At 52.2% G+C, this 25,728-nt stretch overlaps 1 protein-coding gene and 1 long non-coding RNA gene across 4 annotated transcripts in view; one reads left to right on the top strand and one right to left on the bottom strand.

Annotated features, from left to right (window-relative positions):
• The window catches only part of TRAPPC9 (trafficking protein particle complex subunit 9), a 404,238-nt gene that overhangs the window by 357,142 nt on the left and 21,368 nt on the right, over window positions 1-25,728 (top strand). The window lies entirely within an intron of this gene.
• LOC141575053 (uncharacterized) lies at window positions 4,453-16,282 on the bottom strand. The gene is made up of 3 exons (XR_012502324.1): window positions 14,628-16,282; window positions 13,304-13,731; window positions 4,453-7,308 (listed from the first exon to the last, which is right to left on the bottom strand). It is a non-coding gene; the product is annotated as an uncharacterized LOC141575053 (long non-coding RNA).

The raw sequence follows: 25,728 nt of genomic DNA, 5'->3' as shown, positions 1-25,728 counted from the left end.
CACCTAGAAAGTACGCCGGGCCCACACACCCCGTCTCCTGGTTCTCCGGCATTAGACGCCGTCTGTGGGCCTCCAGCTGCCATTCTCCCTGCCTCCGTAGGGTGCTTCTGTGTCCTCTGTTTTCTCTTCTGGAATGCTTGCTAATTGAAAGTTGGACCCCTTGACTGGTCCTTTGATTTTTTTTTCTCTCCCATTTTCTATCTTTTAGAATTTTTTTTTCCTGCTTCCTAGGAAGCTTCCTCAATTTTAATTCCAGTCTGTGCACTAAGTTTCTTTAATTTTTCCTATTACATTTTTCATTTCTGAGAGTTCTCTGTTACTCTCTGATTGTTCCTTTTTGTATTGTTTGTTCTTTTTTTCATGAATGGACTATCCTATCTCCCTGAAAACATTAATTACATTTTTCTTCCAAGTTCCTTTGTTCTCTGAGTTGTTTCTTCCTCTTTTTCTTCTTTTTTATTTCTCCTGATTGATTTCATCTTTCAAGGTTCTCCTCGAATTACTGGGCCCCTCGGCTTGACTTTTCTGTCAAAGCTGGTGGGAAGCTTGAGGTCTGAATGGCCTGGGCTGTCCAGCTCACTGCGAGCCCCTCCAGCCATCGCGATCTTTAGGTCTTTCCTCTGGACTGTTGTCTCCTGATGAGGGCCGTGGACCTTGCTGCCAGCATCCAGGAGCCAGATCAGAGAAGGGGGCATTGCTCTCCGTCATTCAGGTCTAGACTTTGTGGAATCTTGAGTCCAGAGGCTCCCTGGCTCAAGTTCTGCCAAAAATACAACTTCTATCCTGCCAGACTGAGGTCTGGTTACTCCAGGCCATTTATGGGAGGGAGTATTTAAGCAGTGGTGTGCTGGTAAGTGTTCAGCAGCCAGCTCCCTGGGGAGGGAGATGGGAGAAAGCTGTGGTTGTAGGGTTTGCCAGGTTTTGAGATGTAAACACTCCTCCAGTGGAGGCCCATTTCGGCCGATGTCAACCAACTCATCAAATTCCTGAACTCTGTCAACTGCCAGTGCCAGCATCCCTGCCTCTGGGCTTTGGGTTGTGTCATCCTTCTGTCTTGTTCACTGGACACTCTGTGCCCATCCCTCCCTGCACTGGACGTCCTGACCCCTACCCCTCCCCCCCCGCCTTTGGCAGCTACTGCTTTGTGCTTGGCACCTGTGCTCTGTCGTGGCCCCTCACCTGCTCCCAGGATGACCTGCCCTCTTCCCACAGCTGTCGTTGCCTCTTTCCTCGCGGTTGCAGGACTCGTCTGTCCCATCGCTGTCCTTTCTTTGGGTTTCAGGAGGCAACAGACAGTTGCATGTGTGCCTCTGCCCGTCTGCACAGACCCTCCCGTCACCCCTGTCTTCCCATGACCCCAGTGACTCTGCCCCCAAGGCAGGTGTGCTCAGGTACCAGGTGCATTTGCAGCAGCGGCTGCTCTGGGAGCACGTGGGGGAGCTGGGGGCCAGGCGGGGGGCGGGGCGGGTGGGAGGAATTGAAGGATGTTCAGCAGGGTCCGCTCGGGAAGGCACTGTGTCAGCCTCGGGCAGGCAGTAGGGTGTTGGCTGGTTGTCTGTGGCTCTGCGGTGGTTGGCGGTGGGGGGCAGTCCTGCCTGCCGGCGTGTGCAGGTGTCTGTGGTGGTTACAGGTGTGAGGGTGCTGGCCGGGGCGGTGCTGCTGTTGTTTAGGGACTCGGGTGGCAGAGATTGGAGCCCCCAGTGGGGAAATGAGGAAGGACAGGGCTGGAACTGCAGGCAGGCTGGTTGGTGAGGACCCTGGATGCTGGCTGGTGAACTCAGACTTGCCCCAGATAGTCGAAGGGTGTCACAGTGGCAAAGAGACTGAAGTATAAGGCGACGACCCAGGATTCGTTCCCCAGCGAGATCACCACCGCCTGTCTCCTCACACTGAGCGGTTTCACAGCCCGCCCCCCTTCTAGAGCAGGAAGTCACCAGGCGGCCCTCGGGAAGCTCAGCGCCACTTCCGGGCTCCGCCTCCCGCCCCGCCCCGGCCGACCTTTAGCCACACTCACAGGATGGCTCCACTCCTGTCCCCGTGCAAGTTTAGTCCAAATGTTGCTGATGCAATCGGGGCAGACAGCTGAGTCCGCCTTTGGACAAGGCTGTACTGGAAAGTCAATTTTAGAAGCAGCTTATGTGCAATTCGAGGTAACACTTGTTTGCTTTGGGGGCAGATGCTAAGTGGGGCAAGTAAAGAAGATTATCTGGGCTTGGCTTTGTTCCCCTGTCCTCGGAAGGGCTATCGAGTTAGACGTTTCCAGTGATGAAACATTATCGTCTGTACCAATTTATCCTTGTTTTATTTTTTTTAACATTTTTTATTGATTTGTAATCATTTTACAATGTTGTGTCAAATTCCAGTGTTCAGCACAATTTTTCAGTCATACATGGACATATCCTTGTTTTGACCTAGGGAATTACAGGAGCACAGGGCCTAAAACAGGCACATCCTCTCCTCAGCGAAGAGACATTAAAACACGTGAAGGAACAGGCAAACCCACGCGCAGTCGTTCATGGCAGTGTGAGCCGTGACAGCTGAGGGTGGAAACAGCCAAGCGAGCCGTCCACCAGCTGATGACTCAGTGACACAGGGTCTTTCTGTGCGATGGAATATTGCTCGGCCGTTAAAAGGAATGGAGTGCTGATATGTGCTGAAGTGCAGAGGGGTGTTTACCGTATCATGCAAAGTGAAAGAAGCCAGACATAAAAAGTTACATATTTTCTGATTCCATTTATTTATTTTATTTTATTTTTTACTCTCAATTTATTTCTTCCTACCCCGCTTCCCCCGCCATAACCGTAAGTGTGTTTTCTATGTATTTTGTAAATAAGTTCATTTGTCTTTTTTTTTGTTTAGAGTCCACACATGAGTGATGACATATGGTATTTTTCTCTCTCTTTTTGGCTTAGTTCACTTAGAATGACAATCTCCAGGTTCATCCATGTTGCTGCAAATGGCGTTATTTTGCTATTTTTATGGTTGAGTAGTATTTCATTGTAGAAATATACCACAACTTCTTGCCCAGCGTGCTGCCCCTCACGTGACCAGGGTCTCACATCACTGAGGGACCCTCTTCCCCAACACAGGCCCCCTCTCTGTGCCCCTCCACCCCTCCCCGAGAGCTGACCCCCTGCCCACTGGTCCCGTGAAGCCCTAAAGCCTTAGCCAGGGCTGGCTAACGGGAGGTGTGCCTGGAGCCCAGCAGGAGGGCGTCCCCCTTTCCTGGAGATGAGCCAGGTGGCTGTGCATCTGTGCCGGGTGGGAGAATCCGCACACCTGCCTGGGTCTCAGCCAGATTGTGGGACACGGGGTCAGAGCAGGGGCCCAGGGCGCAGTGTCAGGGTGTCCACGAGGCACGTCTGTGAGCCTCTGGGGCTCCCTGGTGGCTTCTGCAGCCCAGTGCTGGGTTGGGAGGCCTGAGATGCTGCTGTTCAAAAGCGGAACTGCCCACTCCTATTTGCAGGCCCCCAAATCCTGTTTCTTAGCTTGAGAGGTTTCGGGATACAGAATAGACCTGAGGGAAGGCAGTGACACAGCACCACTGATGGGGGGGTCAGCGTGGATTCCTGGCTGGTCCCGCACGGCCGTGAGGTTGGAGACCTGACCCCCTGACGTCGTGGTGCTGTCTGGCCAGGACGCCGACTCCAGCCCTTCACACGGAGCCGTCACAGCTCACAGCGCTGGCCCGCCCCGCCTCCACCACCTGACGGTGGGCACGCCGGGCCAGGGTGGGAGGACGCACCGCGGAAGGGCCTCCGCCCCGTCACAGTGTCCACGTGCTCCTTCTGTCCCGGCCACCGGGCCGCGTGCTGTTGGTTATGTGTCTGCCTCTTACGGCTTCTTCATTAGCCGGCCAGCCAGGACAGCCAGGACAGCCCAGGTCCTGTGTCCCTGAGAGAGCATCCAGAGCCTAGACCATCCAGCCGCCTGTTCGAGGCCACCTGCGTGAAGTCTCGCTTGACTCATCTGCGGTGGAGCTCAGCGCCGCACAGACTCTGTGTCCCCCCAGAGTGGGCCTGCCTCCTCTCTTCTGCTGGGGGGACCGAAGCCCACTTGGGTTCTCCTTTGCACACCGGCCCCAGAGTCTGCGAGCCAGAATCGGGAGCCGGGGCGCAGCGGCGGTGCAGAGCTGGTGGTTTGGCCCGGTGCCGAGAGCTGCGTCCACGCGCGGTGGGCCCACGGGGCATCTGTCAAGTTGTCGTGGCGGTTTGTCCCTTTCCCCTCTCTCTCATCTCTGCTGTAATGAGGACAATGCTGTCCAGTTTGGTGTTGCCTGTCGTTAACTTGCACCCCCAGCACCTAGAACAGTGTCTGGTGTGCAGCCAGATGCAGCCTGTGTTTGTGCAGGACGTCCTGACCCTCGACCTCGGGGCCTCCGGACCCAGCACGGAGCAGGGGCGGGCGGGCAGGAGGGGCAGACCGCCACCGTCCCCAGGGTCTGGCTCCGTCCACTGTGCTTGCAGCTCCCTACGGGACACACACATCTGGTTTTGGGGTTTTGGCTTTTTTCCTCTCTTCTTTTTTATTGTGGCGAAATATATACATAACATAAATGTATCATCGTGACCATCTTTAAGCATACAGTTCTGTGGCTTTAAGTCTATTCACATGTTTGTGCAACCATCACCACCATCCAGCTCCAGAACTTTTTCATGTAATAACATTGAAACTGGCCCCATTCCCCGCCGCCCAGCCCTTGGTGACCCCCATCCTACTTCCTGTTTCTGTGCCTGTGACTACTTCAGGGACGTGGTGTACGTGGAATCCCGCAGTATCTGTCCTTCGTTTCATCCCGTCCTGGTCTGTGTCAGGATTTCCTTCCCTTTTGAGGCTGAACGACATTCCCCTGTGCGGCTACGCCACACTTTGTCCATCCGTCCTTCTGTGGACACCTGGGTTGCTTCCACCTTAGTCCACACGCAGCTTAGCAGACGTTTATCGAGTGCCCACTTCTTAGCTGACGAAACACCGTGCGCTGGATGTTGATGTACATGTAAGCAGCAGACGGCCGGTGGCCCTGTTTGTTAGTTGTCTGGATGATTCCAGGCCGACTTGGCACCAGCCTTGCTCGAGGGCGACTGCACAGCTCCCGCAGACCTGCTTCCAGAGGCTGGGGCTTAGGCTGCCTGCAGATTCCGTACCCACGAGGGCCAAGGCTGGGCCAGGGGAAGGGCCTGTCCCCGTGTGACGAGAGCAGCTGAGGCCCAGGGAGGGAAGGGGCTGGCTGGGGCGCAGCTGGCGGGGGGAGGAGCCCTGCCCCACCCTTGCGTCCACCCCCACGGTGAGCAGGGGCCCCTCCTCCTGGTCCTGCTGCTTCTCCGGCCTCTCAGAGACGTGATGACATGATTTTTAAATGTGAGGCTTAATTATCTGACAGCTCATCAAATCCTCCATCCCTTTTATGCTTTATTCTCTCAACGAAAATAATGACACACTAAACTTTCGTTTCAGTAGTAAATCATGCCGTCGTCCTCCAGCCGAGGAGCCGACCCCGACTGAGAGCCGCTCCCTGCGTGTGTCCGCGATGTACGGAGAGCAAATTCATTTTCTGTTCTTGTCATCGGTTCGTTTAATTCATTCTTCTGACATATCTTAAATACTCACTGCCTGCCAGGGCCAGGGCAGTGAGCAGCCAGGCGCACCTCCGCCCTCCGGAGCCCACTGTCTGCCCACAGATGGGTGGCGGCAGAGTCAGGCAGGTGGCAGGATGCACAGTGGCGCCTGGGGCCGCACGCTTGAATTTGTGGCTCCCAGCTTGGGAAACAGACCCCAACCCCTGGCTTCTCACGTCCCTCGGCCTCCAGCTGAGCCCAAGCCTGGCACGTGCATCTGGAAGGCCCTCAGCCAGTGGTGCTAAGGGTCTGGAAGAGTCGCAAGGCTGTGTGGTCCTCCCTAACAGCCCTCCCAGGAGGAGGGGACCCACCGCCCTCCTGCACAGAGCCAGGTGGGCTGAGCGAGGTGGGGTGGGCAGCTCCCCCGGCCAGCAGCCTCCCGGGCCCTGCTCTCCCACTTTGTCGCTGCAAGTCTGGGGCCCCTGCGGGGCCTGCACGTTGGCTCACAGCGGAAGCCTCCCTCGGGCAGGAGCTCCGCGGGGCCTGGGAACGGCCGGCATCTCTCACTTCACGCAAGGAAGGGGTCAGGGCTCTTTATCCCTGGGAACTGAAGAATGTGACAACACATGGCTAGAAAGGGTCTCTGTAGATGTGCCGAAGTTAAGGAGCCTGAGATTATCCTGGACAATATGCCTGGGCCCTTCATGCAGTCACATGTATTGTTAGAAAGGCCAGAGAAGATACGACACACAGGGGAGGAGGAGAGAGGGTGGAGCCATGTGGCTACAAGCCGAGGAAGGCCAGCAGCCACCAAAAGCTAGGAAAAACAAGGAACAGAGTGTGGCCCTGCCAACACCTGGATTTCAGCCCAGCGGTACTGGTTTCAGACTCCTGGCTCAAAAACATAAGAGAATGAGTCTCTGTTGTTTTCAGCCCCTTGGTTGGTGGTGATTTGTTAAAGCAGCCCCAGGAAGCTCTCCGAGCAGCATTGCCTGGGTCCCGCTCCATGTTTCCATCCGGACTTACTGAAGTGATGGCCAGGATCCAGGGTTTCAGAGGATGACCACCGGAGCACCAGCTCACACAATCTCCAGTGGATCGGATTCAGTTACCCCCTTTCCAGAGTTGACCCCTTCAGAGCACAGATCCTGATATAGCCACACCCCCAGACCTCCCTACCGCCCCTCTCTTTGGAAAAAAACCAAACAAATAATCAGAAGCATCCATCACTAGAGTTCTGGTTGTCGTCTCCTCCTGGGTTGGCTCAGCAGCCTTCTCCTGGTCTTCTGCGTCTCCATTATCTCCAGAAGCTCTCTGTAGGATGATAAGGCAGTATTTCTAAATCCTATCTCTGATTAAAAGTCTCTGTTCCCATGAAGATTGGTATATCAATTATATTTCTCTACATTAGCTATGAACAACCCCAGAATGAAATTAAGAACACAACTCCATCTACAATAGCAGCAAAAAGAATAAAATTCCTAGGAATAAACCCAACATAAGAAGAGCGTGACATGCATGCTGAAAATTTCAAAACATCCTTGCAAGAAATTAGTGTTAAAAAATCTAAATAAATAGAAAGAAATTCTTTGTTCAAGGATTGGAAGACTGAATTTTGTTAAGATCAGCACTCTCCAAGTTGATCTACAGATTCAACACAATCCCTATTAAAATCCCAGCTGGTTTTGTGGCAGAAATTGACAGGTTGATCCTAGAATTCAAATTCAGGGGAACCAGAAAAGCCAAAATAATCCTGGAAAAAAAAAAAAAAAAAGAACAAAGTTGAATAACTCACAATCCCCAATTTCAAACTTATTACAAAGTTACAGTAATCAAGACAAGGTGGTCCTGGCATAAGGATGGGCATATAGATCAACAAAATAAAACTGAGCATCCAGAAGTAAACCTTCACATTAATGAACTGATTTTCAGCAAGCGTGCCAAGACAGTTCAGTAAAGAATGAATAGTATAGTTGACCCCTGAACAACATGAGGGTTGGGGTGCCCACCCCCTGCACAGCTGAAACCACTGTGTAACTTCGTAGACAGCCCTTCGTATCCTCGTTCCACGTCTGCAGATTCAGCCAGCCTCAGGGTGTGTGGTACCATGAGTACCTATTTATTGAAAACAACCCACATATGTGTGGACCAGCCCAATTTAAATTCATGTTGTTCAAGAGTCAACATTTCAACAAATGTCCCTGGAACAACTGGGCGTCCATAAGCAAAAGAATGAAATTGGACCCCTGCCTCACACCATATGTAAAAATTAATTCCAGATGAATCAAATACCTAAATATAAAAGCTAAAACCATAAAATGCTTAGAAGAAAACATAAGGATAAGTCTTCATGACTTTGGATTTGACGATCTTTTCCTGGATATGATGTCAAGAGTACAACAGTAACAACAAAAATCAGAAATTACACTTCATCAAAATTAAAACCTTTGGTGCTCTTACAGACACCATCCAGAAAGTGAAAAGACAGCCCATGGAATGGAAGAAAATATTTGCAAATCATGTATCTGATAAAGGACTGGTATCCAGAGTATATAAAGAACTCTCACAACTCAACAATGAAAAGACAAATAATTCAGTTTTAAAATAAGCAAAGGAGTTGAGTAGACATTTCTTCTAAGAGAAATCAAATGGCCGACGAGCACATGAAAAGATTACCAACATCATTCATTAGTCATTGGAAAAATGCAAGTCAAAAGCACAGTAAGATGCCACTTCCCACGTGCTGGGATGGCTAGCGGCGGTGGTGATGTGGGGAGGTTGAAACCCTCACGCGCTGCTGTGTGTGTGTGAATGGACAGTGGTGCAGCTGCTTTGGAAAGCAGTCTGGCAGTCGCTCAAAAAGTCAGACATAAGATGACCGTGTGACCCAGCAGTTCCACTCCGAGATACGTATGCCCAGGAGAGCTGAAAGACTGTTCACACAAAACTCAGACACAAATATTCATGGCAGCATTTTAATAATAGCCCAAAATGGAGACAACACAAATGCCCATCAGCTGAAGAATTGGTAACTAAAACTTGGATCCTGCCTGCAGTGGAGTGTCACACTCGCCCGCGCTGAGCTCGGGCGCGCCCTGGGGGTGTCGTGCTAACTGAAAGTGGCCAGGCACGAAGGCTCACCTGCTGCATGACTCCGTTTATGTGAGATGTGCAGAATGGGCAAATGCATAGAGACACAAGGGAGAGGAGTGGCTGCTGGGCTGGGGAGGGTGGGGACAGAGTGGGAATGACGGCTGTCCCCAGCTCCTGAGCACGCACCTCAGAATTGGGGTCCCGGGGCCGGAACAGACCCACCAGGTGACTGAAGTCGACTCCTGTCCCTGGGCCCCAGCGTCACTGAGGCAGCGCAGGGCTGGGCCCTGAGGGCCCCCCCGCTGCCCACCCTGCTGGTGCTGAGGTCCTTACTGACGGCACTTTGAGCCTGGCCGCCTTCTCCCGAGCTGCTCTTGTTCAGTGGCCGTTGAGTACGGCTAGTGTCCCTGAGCACCCGCACACTAGGGTCCCTGTTCCCTCCCTGTGCCATTTTGTGGATCGATCTCAGGGTGGTAATTGGCTTGTGCTTGGCTGGTTTTCAATTCCAAAGGTCTGCCTCCCACGCCTCGCGTCTCCCCGGCTGGGCGAGCACCGTGAACTTTGATCACTTCCTGACACTTCAGCTGTATACTCTGGGTATCAGGTTAGCCGTGGATTATTCTTCAGATAATTGAAAAGGATGCTTTCAGAGGCTAAATGCTGGTTGTAAGTGCTCAAAGCGTCCACTTATGGTGACTTCACCTCTCCCACCGCCTCCGGCACGCCTCCTACCCAGCCTTGATTACAGATCCTATCAGCTGCATTGCCTGGCAATTAAGCCGTGTGAGCCCCAGGGGAAAGCTGTGTTTGGATCTTGAAAACAGGCTGCTCAAGCTGGGAGGGTCCCTGGGGATTATCTAGCCAACTCCCCTGTTTTCTAGGAAGCGTTTGAGATCTCTCTGTCCAGAAGAAGCCTGGTGTCTTGTTGAAGGGCCCACAGAGAGGTCACTGCCGACGCAGGGTGGCAATCTGGTTTCCCCAACTTCCCAGCAGTGACCTTTCTCCTGCTACAAGTATTGGGCAGGCTCTGTGGTGGCGCCAGGACACCTGGGCCCCCATCCCTGTTTCACCACGGCCTGTGGGGACCTGGGTCAGGCTCAAGTCTTGGCATAAAGAGCCCAGCATGGCACAGAGAGTCAACCTTTGTGCCTGTCAGTGGAGCCTTTTACGTCTCTCCGCAAGAACCCAGCCGGTCCTTTCTTCCCAGGGAGCTGAGAGGACTAAGGAAGCTAGGGTGTGAAACGTGTTCAGCACAAAGTAGGGCCCCTGTCTGTCTGTTCGCTTGCTGCCTTCACCCAGGCTTAGGAAAGGGGTGGATGCATTTTGTCGGGCCGCGGGCCTGATGGCAGGCCACCCTCAGGATGGGCACAGCCTCTGACACATGAACAGCTTTAAAGTGCAATGAATTCCCAGCAATCGATGCTGCTTGTTTGGGACGCAAGGCTGCCGCCAGCCTGCATGTCTTTATTTAGCACCGGTCCCTGCCAGACCCTGCAAGGCTCAGCCACAAGAGCCCCCAGGCGGAAGTAGCGTCCACCCAGCCCTGCTCACTAGCATGTCCTGGGTGAGCACAGAGGAGGAAGGTGCGGTCTGCAGGCCGCGGGGGGGCACAGCACAGGCCCTGTGCCAGGAACAGTGCCGGAGAGGACAGCCGGGCCTTTGTCCTGCTTCTGGGGCGAACACGTTGGTCACCAGCCAGGGTTCACACCTGGGTTCCCAAAGCCCATCCCCCAGGTGGGCCTGGAGTGAAGAGTTGTGTTTGGGGGGGGACGCACTTCCCCCCACCCTGAAAGCCCCTTGTGGTGACGCACTGACCTTCTGTGCAGTCGAGGTTCCGGGTTGTTCCCTGTGTAACGAGTGTCACCGTTTGCCCTTGGAACCCTCCTTTCCCAGTACACCTGTCTGACAGCCGCCTTGGGCAGCCCTGCCTGAGTCACGCGATCGTTTGGGGCCTCCCTGGGCAGCGAGAGTCCCACGAGCCATGCGGGAGGAAGTAGGGGGCAGCCGGGGAAAATGGGAGGGGTGGGGATGACAGTGCCCACAGGTGGGTTGTGGATAGTGCCCTGTGCAGGCGAGGTGGGGGACCAAGCCAGTGTGAGCTCCTGGATTGTACCTCCAGAGGGTACCCTGCTGTCGCTGCAGTTTGGAGCTGCTTGAGCAGGACGGGTCCCGGTCTCCTTGGCTTCAGAGCTTGAATTTCCTCCTCTTCACCTCTGCCTCACTAAATGAGCTGACCCTCTGCCACCCGCAGCCTTCAGGGGCCCAGCCTGCCAGTGGGGGGTCTGTGGGCTCAATGAGACAGGCCTGTAGACCCGGGGGGGGGGGGAGTGCGGTCTCTTCCCTCTAGGAATCCTGTGTGGGGACCCAGTCTGATGGGAGCAGCAGCCGAATGAGAGGGGGCTGCCCGGGCGGAGGCAGGTGATGCGTGCAGGGCTGGAGGGGGAGGGTGGCAGGGGCGAGCCACGCAGATGGACGCAGTAGGGGCGGGGCTGGAAGCCAGTGCAGCACAGTTGGGTGAGGGCAGAGCTGCATCAGGGGCGAGCCAGAACCTGGACTTGACTCTGTCCTGTTCAGGAAGGGGAGCTTTGGAGAGTCCTGGCAGAGTTGGGTTTGCCTTTAGAAAGTTCCTCTGCCCTGGAACCAGCTCGGGACCCTCAGGCAAGTTGCAGGAGAGCCACCATCCATGAGAGGCTCCCTCTGTGCTGGTCCCCCACACCCTCAGCCCCTGTAGTCTTTACAGCCCCCCTGGGAGGTAGAGGTTGTACCCCATTTTAAGTAGGGGGGGAAACCAAGCCTCAGAGAAGTTAAGTGTCTCACCCAGGGCACACAGCCTAGTAGGTGGCACAGGCTGGTTTTGAACTTGGCTTCTCTGCCCCTGACAGCCCGGATGCCTTGGACCCCTGGCTGGGCGCGCAGCTCGCTGCAAAGCCAGACCCTGTGAGTCACTCAGCTGGCAAGGTGGGAGGGAGCTGCTTTATGGGGTAGCTCGTCCCCTGGCTCCTGTCCCCCCGACACATGACGGCCCAAGGAGGCCCGTGGTCACTCTTTGCTGTCCTATGAATTACGGTTTTATTCGATTGCTGTTGATTATCGTCTCTGGACAAATAGGGTTTAAAGTCCAACCAGTGTCACTTTGCCCCAGAGACAGTGCAGGCCGAGGCTCACCCCCACTGGCCTGCAGACACCAGCTCTGCAGGGCGCTCAGGTCTGCATCCGCGGAGCTCCTGCTGCCTCCCAAGGGGGTACAGATGTGCTGAGGACTTGCTCCCTTCAGGGGCTGGAGTGGGCGTCTTCCCAGGATAGGCAAGGGCCCTGTGGCCAGGCCCTGGCCTGCCTCTCAAGCCCCACCCCCAGGCTCCTGCCAGCAGGCTTCTGCGCTGCTCCAGGGGCCGGTGGGGCCTTGCTCTCCCACAGGCACGCACACACAGACACACACACAACCCCGCACACCCCACATGTGAGCGCATGTATGCGTGGTGCATGTAGACTGTAGTGGGGCCCCATGGCCGGCCAGCTGGAGGCACTGGCAGGGGCAGCCCTGGAAGATCTGAGACCCATTTCTCCCCAAGATGTGTTGTTTGCTCCCCTCCAAGCCCCATGTCCATCTGCAGCAGGGGCTCTCCACCTCGGCCCTGTGGACGGACGGGGCCGGATACGTCTTTGCTGGCCTCCTGTGCACAGTAGGACATCCAGCAGCCCCTCTGGCCTCTACCCGCTGGATGCCAATGGCACCTTCCCCCAGGTGTGACAACCAAAACTATGTCCAGACATTATCAGTGTCGCCGAGTGGGGGAGTCAGGGTCACCCCTTTTGTCTAGAACTGTTGCTCTGTACCCCAAGCCCTTTGGAGCCCTCCCAGTGCCCTGAGCCCCAGGGTGGAGGCCGCGGCCTCCCTGTGCCTTGCTGGCCGGGCCTGGCTCCTAGGTCACACCCAGCAAGCATCAGCTCCCAGCCTTTGCACCCAGCCCCCTGCTCCTTCACTCCCTCCGCTTCACATCTCCTCCGGGAGAACAAAGCAGGCCTCCCAGGGTCATTTATCCTCAGGTCACAGTTTGGAAAATGTAGGCGGTGGGTTCAGAACGTCTGAATTTGATTAGCAGGGCTGAGCTCTCTGGCGTCGGCGTTAGCAGAGCACTTGGGTTCCTGGTTCAAACAGGGCTAAACTTATCTTTGGGAAAATAGACTGTGTTTGAGGCCTAATCATAGACATTAAAGCCATTAATTAGTAATAAGATTCAATTTCCCGGTGTCCTTGCCCGTGTGTGTCCTGATGCAGAGATTGTGCTGCGAGCACTTTCCACAGATGCTCTGACGAACACCTGCTGCCCCAGTTCAGCAACGACACGTTGTAATGTTCCCCAGCCCGGCCAGGCCCCGAATAACCCCCTTACGGAGAAAGATGAGCCACACCAAGCGTGCTGCCTGCAGCCGGGTGGGGCGGGAGGGCGGGGAGGGAGCAGGCCGCAGGCGAAGCCCTCCTTAATCTGATTACTGATTTCAAACGTTCCAGTTGAGGGCCCTTAATAAAATGGATGAGCGCCGGCTCAGGAAGGCTACCTTTCTGTCCTCTGCCGTTAACCCGGTTCTCAGTTTGCTGACCTCCCCCACCGGCCACCACCTGCCTGGCTCTGGGGCAGAATCAAAGGTGTGCTTACCTTTCATACCAGCCCAGGAGACCAGTGAGCAAGCAGCCAGAAGTATGTGCTGCGTCCGGCCAGGGCAGGACGGTGGGAAGGGGAAGGTCTGGGTGCCCTGGCTCCAGGGCCATCATCCCAACACCAGGAAGCCCTCAGCGAGACGCATGGCCCTTCCAGTGTGGCTCACCTGGGCTGTAATTCAAGCAGCCTGCGGGTGATGAGGCCAAGTCTGAACAAATGTGTGAAGGTGGGTCAGGTGCGGCCGCTGTACGGCCCGGCCACCTCCACGGGGCGCCCAGCAAGCCTGGGGGTGGGGAGGGGAGACCGTGACCGTGACCGTGACCTCGCCCACGGCAGCACAGCTCTCCGAAGGTGGCATGGCACCCCTGAGGTCCTGTCCTGGCTCTGTGCTCCCTCCGTGGGTCTCAACCCGCCTGGATGCCCACCTGGAGGGGAAAGAAGGGGGGGAGTCGGGAACCAGTGCTTAAGTGAGGGGTACACTTTCCCAGCCAAGAGCTCCAGACCTCGTGTTTCTGATGCCTTTTTATAATTTTATGATATTTGGACTCACATTCATGCTGATGATCTTAGCTTCACTGTCGTCTTAACTCTGATGACTGATTTGCACCTTTGTGTATGGAGAGTTTCTCGTGTTAGAGAATGAAGTGTTTTGTGTTTTGGCTCTTTTTAAAACAACGCGCCCTTCCTTTGGACTTTTCTTCTAAACCCTGCTGGTCTGACCTGCAGAGTGTTGCAGAGGGGCCCCTGGATCTGGTTTTGTCCCTCACAGAGCCTGGGGCTCAGCGTATCTGGAAGCCCCCAGGAGGGCAGGCAGCCCGGGGGCAGTTTCTGGGTTAATCTGCTCAGACACATGATGGGCTGACCTTGTGTCCGGCGAGGGCTGTGGGCCATGAGCCCTGGCCCCGGGGTCAGCGGTTTGAAGCTTGCCCCACCCCCCACTTCTCTGCCAGGTCTGTTCTTTCCCTGGAAAGGAGGGTGGGTAGTGGATGGAGCCCAGGCCCAGGCTGGAGTGTCCACAGCCACCACCACTGTGCGTGGAGGCCACCCCAGAATCTGTGTGGGGAGTCCAAATCACATTTCCACTGGTACACGGTGGGCATCAACACCAGAGACCACAGGCCAGACAGACAGGCTGGATTTTCAGTGACTTGGCCTCGGGCCAGCTGTGTGCCCCCAGCCTCTTGGAGCCTCACTCTGCTCTGATGAAGACGGGGTCATTGTAGGTTTGTGCTGGGCAGACAGGGAGAGGACATGTGCCCCAGGGCCGGGTAGGCCCTGGGGGAAGCATTTGACACAAAGAGGGGAGGTCCCCCACCATTACCTCTCACGTGGTCAATGTCAGGAAGTGTCCGTGGCAGGTTCTGGTGGCCTCCCCCAAGGGGAGGTCTTGGTCCCAGGACTGCAGGCTGCCTGCTGGCCGGCGGAGCCCAGCAGGTGTTGGCAGCGGGAGGCCCAGAGCTGGGAGTCCTCCCCGCGCCTCGCCGCTCCCTCCCCAGCAGCCCGTGTCTTTGCCCAGCCTGATGGTTAACAGTTTTGACAGGCCAGGCTATTTTTAGAAACCTGTTCCCACTCCTTTTCCCTGTGGGAAAAGGAAAGCAAGTTAAATTTTAAATTAACCCACCTCCCCTCCCTCCTGCAGCGCAGAGGGGCCACTCCGGGTGTGGGGCTGTGCAGGGGGGCTGGGAGGGGAGGGAGGGGAATTGCGGAGGGTCCTCTGCACGCCAGGCCCTGTGAGGGCCACTTGCATCTGTGATCTAGAAGGCAGGCCTGTCTGGTGCCCCCGCAGGCATCACCATCACACTGCTGTCACCACCGTGGGACACAGCAGAAACACATTCAGGGATGGGGAGCGGCTTGTGGGGTCACACGGCTGGGGGGCCAGGGCTGGCTGGAACTGGGCCTCCTGACTCGGAGTCTAGCCCTCTGCTGTACTTGGGCACGGATTGGTGGCAAAGGAAGACCCTGTGGGGACGGGGGTCAGTGCCCACCAGGGGTGGGTCCTCCTCTCACTTCTGGGCAGCCCTCTGTGCCTCCCGGAGCTCTTCCGCTCCCAGCTGATGTGCTGATGGCAGCCGTGGGAGCGAGGTGGCATTGAAGTGTCACCCCCATGTTACCAGGCAAACCTTGAGGCCCAGCCATGAGGTCCCAGGTTGCTCCAAGTCACACCTTGGATCAAGTGTCTTTCCCGTCAGGCCCGGCCCACACGCAGCAGTCCCTGGGCAGAAACCGGACCGTGTGCAAATAGGCAGGTACACTCCATCCAGGACAAGGAAGTGTGAGTCACAGCTTGAAATGCAATGAGGCTAATTTGAAAAATAAATTTAAAGTGGACATTAAGCAATCACCAGTTTTTTTTTTAATTAAAGTATAGTCGGTTTACAATGTTGTGTCAATTTCTGGTGTACAGTATAGTGTTGTGGTCATACATATATACACGTGTATTCATTATCATATCTTTTCCATTATAGGTTACTGCAAGATACTGAATATAGTTCTCTGTGCTCTACAGTAGAAACTTGTTGTTTATCTGTTTTATATACAGTAGTTAGTATCTCCCAAATCTCGAACTCCCAATTTAACCCTTTTTAGAAACCCTTCCCTGCCTAGTAACCGAGTTTGTTTTCTATGTCTGTAAGTCTGTTTTGTAAATAAGTTCATTTCTGCCTTTTTTTTTTTAGATTCCACATATAAGAAATACAATAATGGTATTTTTCTTTCTCTTTCTGGCTTACTTCACTTAGTATGACAATCTCCAAGTCCATCCACGTTGCTGCAAATGGCATTATTTCATTCTTTCTATTGCTGAGTGGTATTCCATTGTGTATATATACCGCAAATTCTTTATCCAGTCATCTGTCAGTGGACATTTAGGTTGTTACCATGTCTTGGCTATTGTAAATAGTGCTGCTGTGAATATTGGGGTGCAGGTGTCTTTTTGAATTAGAGTTCCCTTCAGATATATGCCCAGGAGTGGAACTGCTGTCACCAATTTCTAACTATCAACCTGATAAAGAGTAAGAAAAAACTCAAACATGTCAACATCTTTGACTTGATCCATTTACGTTGAAGTTTTTAGCAAGGCCCTTTCCTGTTTAGGGGATTGACAGTGAGACCCCAGGAAGGAAGTCAGCTCAGAGCCGAGGTCCTCATCTTCAGGGCGGGTGCGGCAGGGCTGTGATGAGGCGGAAGACTCTCGTGACTGCAGAGCGCCCAGCGGGGCCCTCCCCTGCCCTCTCTGCTGTGACACAGACGGGAAGCGGCTCAGTCATTTGGAACAAGAGTTCTCCTCCTCAAATTCAAATTAAGCAGCGACTGGACGTCCCCCCAGCCGTGACTGTACTTCTCTGCCCGTCACATCAGTGCCTTTTCATGGAAGAGGCATGGCCTTTCTGGATGCTGGTAATGAAAGGGGGCCCTGGTGCGCCCTGATTGATTCAGTCTCCGGATTTTTAGCAGGTGTGTTGAGGTCTCATGGACCTCAACTAAACTAAAGTGTGCAACCTGATAAATCTGGACAAACATACAAAGTGGTGACGCCCTCGTCACCCAAGTTTCCTCTTGCTCCGCCGTGATGCCGCCTTCCTGCCCCCGACGTCCCGCCCACCTCCCCGTCCTGGTCTGCTCTGTCACCGTGGGCTAGTTTGCGCGTCCTGGAGCTCTACGCAAGTGGATTCTCGCTCTGTAGTATACCCCTGTGCCTGACTTCTTTTGCTCAGAACAGCCGTTTTGAGATTCCCACACGTGTGTGCATCCTTTCTGCTGCTGAGTAACACGCCGTCGCAGGCCCGAACCTCCTGCTCCTTATCCGCTCGCTCCGCGCACACGGGCTCGCTTCCGGTTTTGGAAGCTGTCCTACGCGTGCTTCCGTTTATCTGGTGTCACTGCCTGGAAGTGGATTGCTGGATCACATGGTAGGTGGTGGTTCGTCTTCTCAGTATCACCCCTCTCATTTCTGACATTATGATTTGCGTCTTTTTTCTGGGTCGGTGTGGCTGGAGGTTTACTAGTTCTACTGGGCCTTCTCAGACAACCAGCTTTTGGTTTCATTGATTTTCTCTGTCGATTTTCTGTTTTCTGTTTCATTGAGATCCACTTTGCTGTTTATTTCCTTTCTTTTTTTTTCTTTACTTTGGATTTAATTTTTCTTTTGCTTCTCATTTCTTAGTGTAGGAGCCGAAATCATAAGTTTGAGATTTTTCTTCTCTCTAGTAGATGTTTAGTGCTGTGAATTTCCCAGTAAGCGTTGCTTTATTGGCATATCACAGATTTTGATATGTTGTGTGTTCACTTTCGCTCAGTTCAAAATAAGTTCTAACTTCCCATTTAATTTCTTTCTTGACTTGAGGGGTTTTTTTTGGAAGCGTGTTGTTTAGTTTCTAAATATTTAGGGATGTTCCAGACTTCTCTGTTATTAAATGCTAATATAATATCGTTGTTGTCAGAGAATATACTTTGTATGATGTTAATCTTCTTACACTTACAGTTGCGAATATGGTCTGCGTTGATAAATACTTCATGTGCACTTGAAAGTAATGTATATTCTGTTTGGGTAGTTTGCCTTAGAAATGTTAACTAGGTCAAAGTGTTTGACAGTGTCTTTCAAGTCCTTATGCCCAGGCTGCTTTTCTGTTTACTTGTATCAGTTACTGAGAGAGGGATATGGAAATATGCACCCACAATTGTGGATTTTGCTGTTTCTCTTGGCAGCTGTATCAGATCTTACTTTACAAATTTTATTTACGTGTTTTACAGGTACGTAAACGTTTAGGATTCTTAAGTCATTTTAATGAATTGATCCCTTAATAATTATGAAATAATGTTCGTAACTTCATAGCATCAGTTGCTCTGATATTGCCGTGACCACGCCAGCCACTTTTCCTTCGTGATCACGTACCGCCTTCCACACTTCCAGTTTTAACCTATCTATTCATTTCTATTTAAAGTGCATTTCTTGTAAGCAACATATATTTGGGTCTTGTTGAGTTTTGTTTTATTTTGTGTTTATCCTGACAGTCTCTGCCTTCTATTTGGGTCCATTTACATTTAGTCTATTAACATTTAATGTGTTTATTACTCAGTTTAAGTCTGTGATCTTCTGTTTTCTGACTGTTCCAAGTGTTCTTTGTTCTATTTTCCTATTTTGCTGCCTTCTTTTGGATTCGTTAAGTATTTTTATGATTCCATTTTTTAAAAATAGGCTTTATTTTTACAGTAGTTTTAGATTCACAGCAAAATAAAGTGGCAGGTACAGAGGGTTCCTGTCTGCCCCCCACCGCACAGTCCCCCCACTGTCAACACCCCACCTTGATGTGGTGCGTTTGCTGCGGTCGGTGAACCTGCACTGACACTGGAGCACTGCCCAAAGCCCATGCTTACATCAAGGCTCACTTTTGGTGGTTCATTCTATGGATTTTGACAGACGTGTACTGTCCACCATTGGAGTATCATACAGGATGGTTTCAGTGCTCTAAGACTGCTCTGTGCTCTTAGAGCCTGTTCATCTCACCCTGAGCCCCTGACAGTTACTGATCTTTTTATTGTCTCCATAGTTTTGCCTTTTCCAAAATGTCAAGTGGTTGGAATCATACAGTGTGTAGCTTTTCAGACTGAGTTCTTTCACTTAGTGATGTGCATTTAAGGTTCCTCCATGTCTTCTCATGGCTTGATAGTTCTATTTTTTTTAATGAGTGCTGAATAATATTCCATTGTCTGGGTGTACCACGGTTTATTTATCCATTCACCTACTAAAGGGCATCTTGGTTACTTCCAGGTTTTGGCACTTGTGAATAAAGCCACTTTAAACATCCATTATTTCCTTTGAACATAAGTTTTCAAACCATTTGGGTAAATGGCAAAGAGATGACTACTGGATAGTGTGGATAGAAGCCACCAAACTGGTCTTCCAAAGTGACTGCACCGTTTCGCACTCCCACCAGCGACGAGCGGGAGTTCCAGTTGCTCCGTGTCCTCATTACCGTCTCGTGTTGTTGGTGTTTTAGAATTTGGTTATTTTAACAGGTATGTAGTTGTACCTTGTTTTAAGCTGCAGCTCCCTAGTGACATACAATGGTGAGCATTTTTTTAATGCTTACTTGCCATCTGTTTATCTTCTTCGGTGAGGTGTCTCCTCAGGTCTTTTGCACGTTTTTAATTGGTTTTTTTGTTTTCTTATCATTGAGTTCAAGAGTCCTTCGTATATTTTAGTTAAGAGCCTTTTACCAGATAATGTGTTTTGCAGATGTTTTCTCCCAGGTTTGTCTTCTCATTCCCTTGACGGTGCAGAGAGGAGCTCTCAGTTTCAATGGGTTCCAGCTTGCAATTCTTTCTTCTATGGGTAGTGCCTTTGCTGCTGGATGTTAAGAGTCATCACTGCGCCCAAGGCCATCTAGGTTTTCTCTTACACTGTCTTCCAGAAACTGTATAATTTTCCATTTTGCATTTATGTGAACCATTTTAGTCTAATTTTTGTGAAGCGTGTAAGGTCTGTTTCCAGAAGCATTTTTTTTTTTTTTTTGCATGTGGATGTCCAGCTGTTCCAGCATCTTTTATTGAAAAGACTGTCTTTCCGCCATTGTATCGCCTTTGTCCCTTTGTCAAAGGCTGGTCGGCTGTATTCGCCTGAATCTGTTTCCGGGCCCTCTGTTCTGTTCCATTGGTCTTTTTATCTGTTCTTTCACCAGTACTACACTGTCTTGATTACTGTAGCTTTCAGTAAGTCTTGAAGTCGGGTACTGTGAATTGACTTTGTTCTTTTCCTTCAAGATTGTGTTGGCTGTTCTGGGTTGTTGTTCTTTTTGTCACTTCATATAAACTTTAAGATCAGTTTGCCAGTGTCCACAAAATTACCTTCTGGGATTTGGATTTTGATTGCATTGACTCTATAAATCAAGTTGGGAAAAACTGAGATCTTGACAATATTGAGTCTTTGATCCATGAATGTGGAATATCTTTCCATGTATTTACTATTCCTTTGATTACTTTCATCATAGTTTTGTTGATTTCCACACATAGATCTTAAACATATTCTGTTGGATTTCTACCCAACTATTTCATTTTGGGAGGTGCTAATTGACTTTTGCAAGTTTACTCTATATTCTGCAACCTAGCTATAATCACTTAGTTACAGGAGGTTTTTTAGTTAATTCTTTTGGATTTTCTACATAGACGTCATCAGTGAACAAAGACAGTTTATCTCCATTTTGGCTAAAACTATAGCTCTTTGCTTTGTTATGTGAGTGACTGGTTTAGAATTCATAGTATCCATTTTTAACACATCATGGTTTATCTCGAAGTGACATTACACAGTGTCCCGTATAATAGTATAGTTCCAACTCTCCTCTCTGAGCTTTAATTCTACAATGATCGTACATTTTATTTGTATGTATATTATAAACCCCACAAAACATTTTTATTATTTTATAGTTTTAAATAAGAGCAAAATCTTATGTATTTACCCATGTAGTTACCATTTCCTGTGCCTTTGTGTCTCCTCATCAATCCATGTCTTCATCTGGTGTCATTTTCTTTGTACCTGAAAGACTGTTTTAACATTTCTGAAAAGGCAGATGTGTTTCTGATAAATTCTTTCTGCCTTTGTATTTTTGAAAAAGTCTTTATTTCACCTTTGTTTTGGAAAGAGGTGTTTCCTGCCTGGTTTCGAATTCTAAGTTGGCAGTTCTGCACCCCACCCCATCCAGCACTTAAAGATGTTGCTCCACTGTCTCCTGTTTTACTTTGTTTCTGATGAGAAAGCACTGTCACTCGTATCTTTGTTGCTCTATATTGTCTATATGTAACATTTTTTCCCCCTCTGGCTGCTTGTAAGATCTTTTTTCCCCTTCATCACTGGGTTTGAGCTATGTGAGTATAGTTGTCTTGACGCAGTTTACATCATATTTCGTGTGCTTGGGGTTTGGTTAGCTTCTTGGACTTTGGAGTTCATAGTTTTTATCAACTGCGGAAAAAAGTGGCCATTATTTCTCAATTATCTTTTTCTGTGTCCCTCCGTGCCCCACTCCCTCAGGGGACTCCAATTGCAGATAGGTTTGGCTACTTGAAATTTTCCAGGAAGTTACCGATGTTCCTTTTATAAAATTTTTTATCTGCGCACTTCACTTTGGGTGGCTCCTATTGCTGTGTCTTCAGGCACACTCCTTTTTAGTTCTGCAGCGTGTGGCCTGCCGTGAACCCCATCCATTTTGTTTTCATCTCAGGTATTGTGTATTTCATTGATAGGCGTTTGAATTGGGTCTTTTTTGTACCTTCCAGGACACTGCTTAGCTTTCTGCACATCTGGGGTTATTGCAGGAGCTGTTTTAATGTCCCCTTCTGCCGTTCCTGACATTTGTGTTAGTTCTGGCCCTGTTTTGATTGTTGGTTTTTATTTTTTTCCTCCTCATTGTGAGTCATATTTTTCTGCCGCTTCTTTGAACCAAGCTTCTCTGAATGCCTGGTAATCTTTTCTGGGAGGCAGACATGATCAATTTTGCCTTGTTGGGTGCTGGATATAAATATTCTTGAGATTCTGGGACACTGTTTTATTACTTACAAAAGGTTATATCACTTTGGTTTTTGCCTTCAAGGTCTTTTAGTTAAAACCAGAGCGGCATTTAGTCTCGGGCTAATTATTCCCCACAAAGGAGGCAAGGACGTTGCAGCTAGGCCAACGCCTTATGAATTCTAATGGATGCTGTGTTGCCTGGCTGGTGGGAAGAGGTGCTACTCCTGGGCCTGTGTGAGCAGCAGACACTTTTCCTTGCAGCCCTTTTAACCCTCCCCCAGCCTCGAGTGCTGAAGACGTCGGGGACCCTCTGTGGACCGCCACAGTTTCCCTCTTGCTCTCTTTTTTCCGGTGTTCTATCCTGTGAGCTCTCGCTGCCTTCACCTCCCTAGACTCTCAGCTCTGTCTCCTCAACTCACAGTCTTTGGGGTCCCCCTGGGGTCTCCGATCCCAGTGTTGCAACCCGGAAGCCTCTCAAGTAAACTCAAGAATCACTGTGCTTTGTTGCCTAATGAGCGCTGTGCTGAAAACCCCTGTTTCGTGTGTTCTGTGCAGCTTTGTTGCGTTGCCTTGTGCGGTGCAGAGGGGGGATGCTTGTCCCTGCTATCCCTTGGCTTTCACTTCAGGTGGTTCGCCGTGATTCTGCTTCGCCGAAGTGCACGTTAACATGTAAGCAGTCCCCGGGCCAGCCTGAATAGCGTGCTCGTTATTGTCAAGGAGAAGATCTTTCATTCACTCATTTGCTTGTTCAGGAAATGTCTACCTCGGCCCCGCAAGGCCGGGAGAAGACCACAGAAATTAAACAGGCACACCTGTGGGGCTTACTGGGAACTGGGGCCAAGGACGCCTAACAGCTCCCTTGGGGAAATTTAAAGCCTTCCATCCCTCATTCAGCTGACATTTACCAAGTCCCCGGCACCTGCCAGACCCGCTCAGCACAGCCCCAAGGAGCACGTGGGCTGAGTGGTAGAGGTACACTCAGAGGACAGTCGCTGAACGCTGAAACAAATCCATAGAAAAGGTGAACATGCGAGTTTGGACCACGAGGTGGACAGAGGACTCTTCCCAGACAAAGTGGTGGGGAACTGAACTTTGAAAGATGATCGAGGTGGGAGCAGGGAAGATGGAGGAACAAGCCGGCATGTGCGGGCAGGCAGCAGACGTCTCAGGCAGCTGGAACCCTAGTGCCTGGGGCTCAGTCAGAGACGCAGGGTGGCCCCACGCCGGGGTCACAAGCTGAGGGTGGCACTCCCGGAGCAGCGGAAGGTTTAACACACATCGGATCTATGGTTTAGAAAAGAATGATTACAGGATCGTTTTATGAAGATTCAAAGGCATGGTGGACTTTTATTGCTCCCACATCATTTTCGGTTTCCCTGAAGGAACTTTAGGTGGTTTCCCAAGTAAAATTTATTATTAATTTTGCTGGCTTGGGAGCCTTTTCTACACCAAGCTCCTGAAGGCAGCACCGCCTGTGCCTTCCCATGTACAGACACGTGCCCTTCCACGCATGCACGTGTGCACACACCCCGGGCACACAGGCAGACAGGCGGCCCGACAGAAGCCCCTTTGGAGGCCGGGGTCAGGGAGAAGCTGCGGGCCAGGCGGCCTGCTGGTCAGCAGGGCTTCTCTAATCAGTTGATCGATTTGATGATTAAGATCCTATTTCCTGAATGGAAATGTTGTTGTGCGTCCCCTTTCTGTAAACAAGCCTTGCTACTGTCCTTGTCTCCGATTCACCCTCCTTTCCAGTTAGGCTTGCCTCTGGGCCACAGAGGGTGGCCGGGTCAGCGCTGTGTTGTGAAAAATGAGGCGACGTCCGGCAGTAGTTTAGTTCCCCTGCTCAGTCTGCGGGCCCTCGGGCAGCTGAGTCACTCTGCACCCCTCCCCTGGCCGGGCCTGGCGGTCGAGTGCAGGCCAGTAGCTGCGTGGGGCAGAAGACGCCCCACCTGGGAGATCGGGATCCGAGTCCCCACTGAACTAGCTGTGGTCCTGCCAAGTCTTCCTAGCACAGTCCTCTTGTCCCCAGTAAGGCAGTGGTCAGGCCCAAGTCCGCTGAGAGGGCCTGGAGAGGGGGGAGGGCGGCTCAGGGGACCAGGGCTGCCACGTGACTCGGGAGGCAGGACCAGGGTGGCTGGCATGTCAAATGCATGTCCTCGAGACTGTCACAGGGAGGGGTCAGGGAGGGAGGGGCCTGCTTGAATTCCAGTGGCCTAAGTGGAAAGGAGGACATCCCGTGGGGGCATCACCGTGTTGAGGCCCAGGCACTAGGGCTAGAGGGACAGACGGCCATTGAGGGCAGGACAGAGTGCTTGGTCCTGACGGCGGGCTTCACCTGGGCCGTGGGGAGAGGAAAGGGCCCCCATAAGTAGGGCAGGTGCCTGGCCTGTCGGACTCACAGGGCCCCCAGGCTATGCTCTCACCTGGCTCAGGCCAGGCTGTCTCCACCCTTGGGATGACCCGTGCCGACTGCACCCCCCCCCCCCAGCTGTGGCCTCAGCACCCGACTTTCCAGCAGCCCCAGAGAGAGGCTGGTGGTTTCCAGCCTGAGTGACCCACTCGGTGCCCAGCCTGGGCCACAGGCCCTCTTCTTGGTTTCTGGGAAAAGCAAATTTATCAGCTCGTGGAAAGGGGAAATGTTTACAGGAAAGAAGGCGCAAAAATGAGTGAATAATTGCAGCCCTGCTCTTGGTCCCCAGAGACTAATATTCCAGTCTCTTGCTTTTATTAGAGAAGTGAGCCAAAGAGAGCACTTATCTAGAGAACTGGGAACTGACCCCCCACACCAGCTTCCTGGGCTGATGGGCAGGAAGGGGCCCTGAGGGGCTGATGTAGGACCTGCGAGTGGGCCCTGAGCTCTCCTGGGAGCCCTAGGCGTGGCAGCCACCAAGATGCCTCTGGGCCCACTCCAGCCTTGGGGTTGCTGGGGACAAAGCCGCTGTTGGCCCTTGAATCATAGCCTTACACCTGCTTCTTCACCAAACATCACCCTAAGGTCACATGATGCCACTGGGTCATTCCCTCTGTGATCAGTGACTTTGTTGTTAACTGCATGTTCTTGGTCGCTCTGCAGGGATGGGGGCTGGGCCCAAGCAGCTGGGGTCCGTTCCCAGCTCTGCCCCTCGCTTGTCAGTCGGGCAAATCTCCTCCCCTTCCCCAGCCTTCACACCTTTATTGGGAAATAATCATCTCAGTAATAATGGCAATGAGCCACTGGGGTTGACAGGAAGAGCTGTGTTCCTTCCGTGGATGTTCTGAAGCACACCCTTCCTGTCCTGGCCCTGAGGGACCGAGGCGGGAAGGCCAGGGCCCGGGAAGGCGGAGCACCCTCCTTGCTGACGTCCTGGCAGGAGGTACCAGCTGGATGGTGACATGTTTGAGTGGACATTGAAGGCCATGCCAGATGAGGCCATGTGCAGGGAAGAGGGAGAGCCACCCGGCGGTGCACACACGCACGGGCACACACACACGTGTGCGCACACATGCACACACGCAGAGGGTCCGAGGCTGGCAGCTCCCCCAAGTCCCCCCCCAGTCTAGCCACCATCCTCATGCTTCTCCTGGGCCCCTTCTCAGGCCTTCATCTGGTCTCTCCTCACCACAGCCTGGGCGACCCTAAACCACTGAGTCAAGCTGTCTCCCCAGCCCCCCAGCCTCCCTGCCTCCTCTGTCCTGCCCATCCAGGCGAGCCCTCACTTGCCCGTCAGTCCACCAGCTCACCTCTGCTCCCCCTGGCGCTCACCCGCTCACTCACCGCCTACAGCCACCGCCCCTGCCCCTGCGCCCTCAGCCCGCGTCTCCCCCTCACCCCGTCCAGTCCGTGTCCTTCCTAGAGCTGATCCCTCACCTGCAGGGGACGTGCCAGCTGAGTGTTTTCTGCCTTCCCCACGAGAACCTGCGCCTCAGAAAGCAGGCACTGGTT

The sequence above is a fragment of the Camelus bactrianus genome, chromosome 25, assembly GCF_048773025.1.
Source record: "Camelus bactrianus isolate YW-2024 breed Bactrian camel chromosome 25, ASM4877302v1, whole genome shotgun sequence".
In the NCBI taxonomy this organism is placed as follows: Eukaryota; Metazoa; Chordata; class Mammalia; order Artiodactyla; family Camelidae; genus Camelus; species Camelus bactrianus.
The sequence above is the reverse complement of the archived record's forward strand: the minus strand, read 5'-3'. Positions and strand labels throughout refer to the sequence as shown.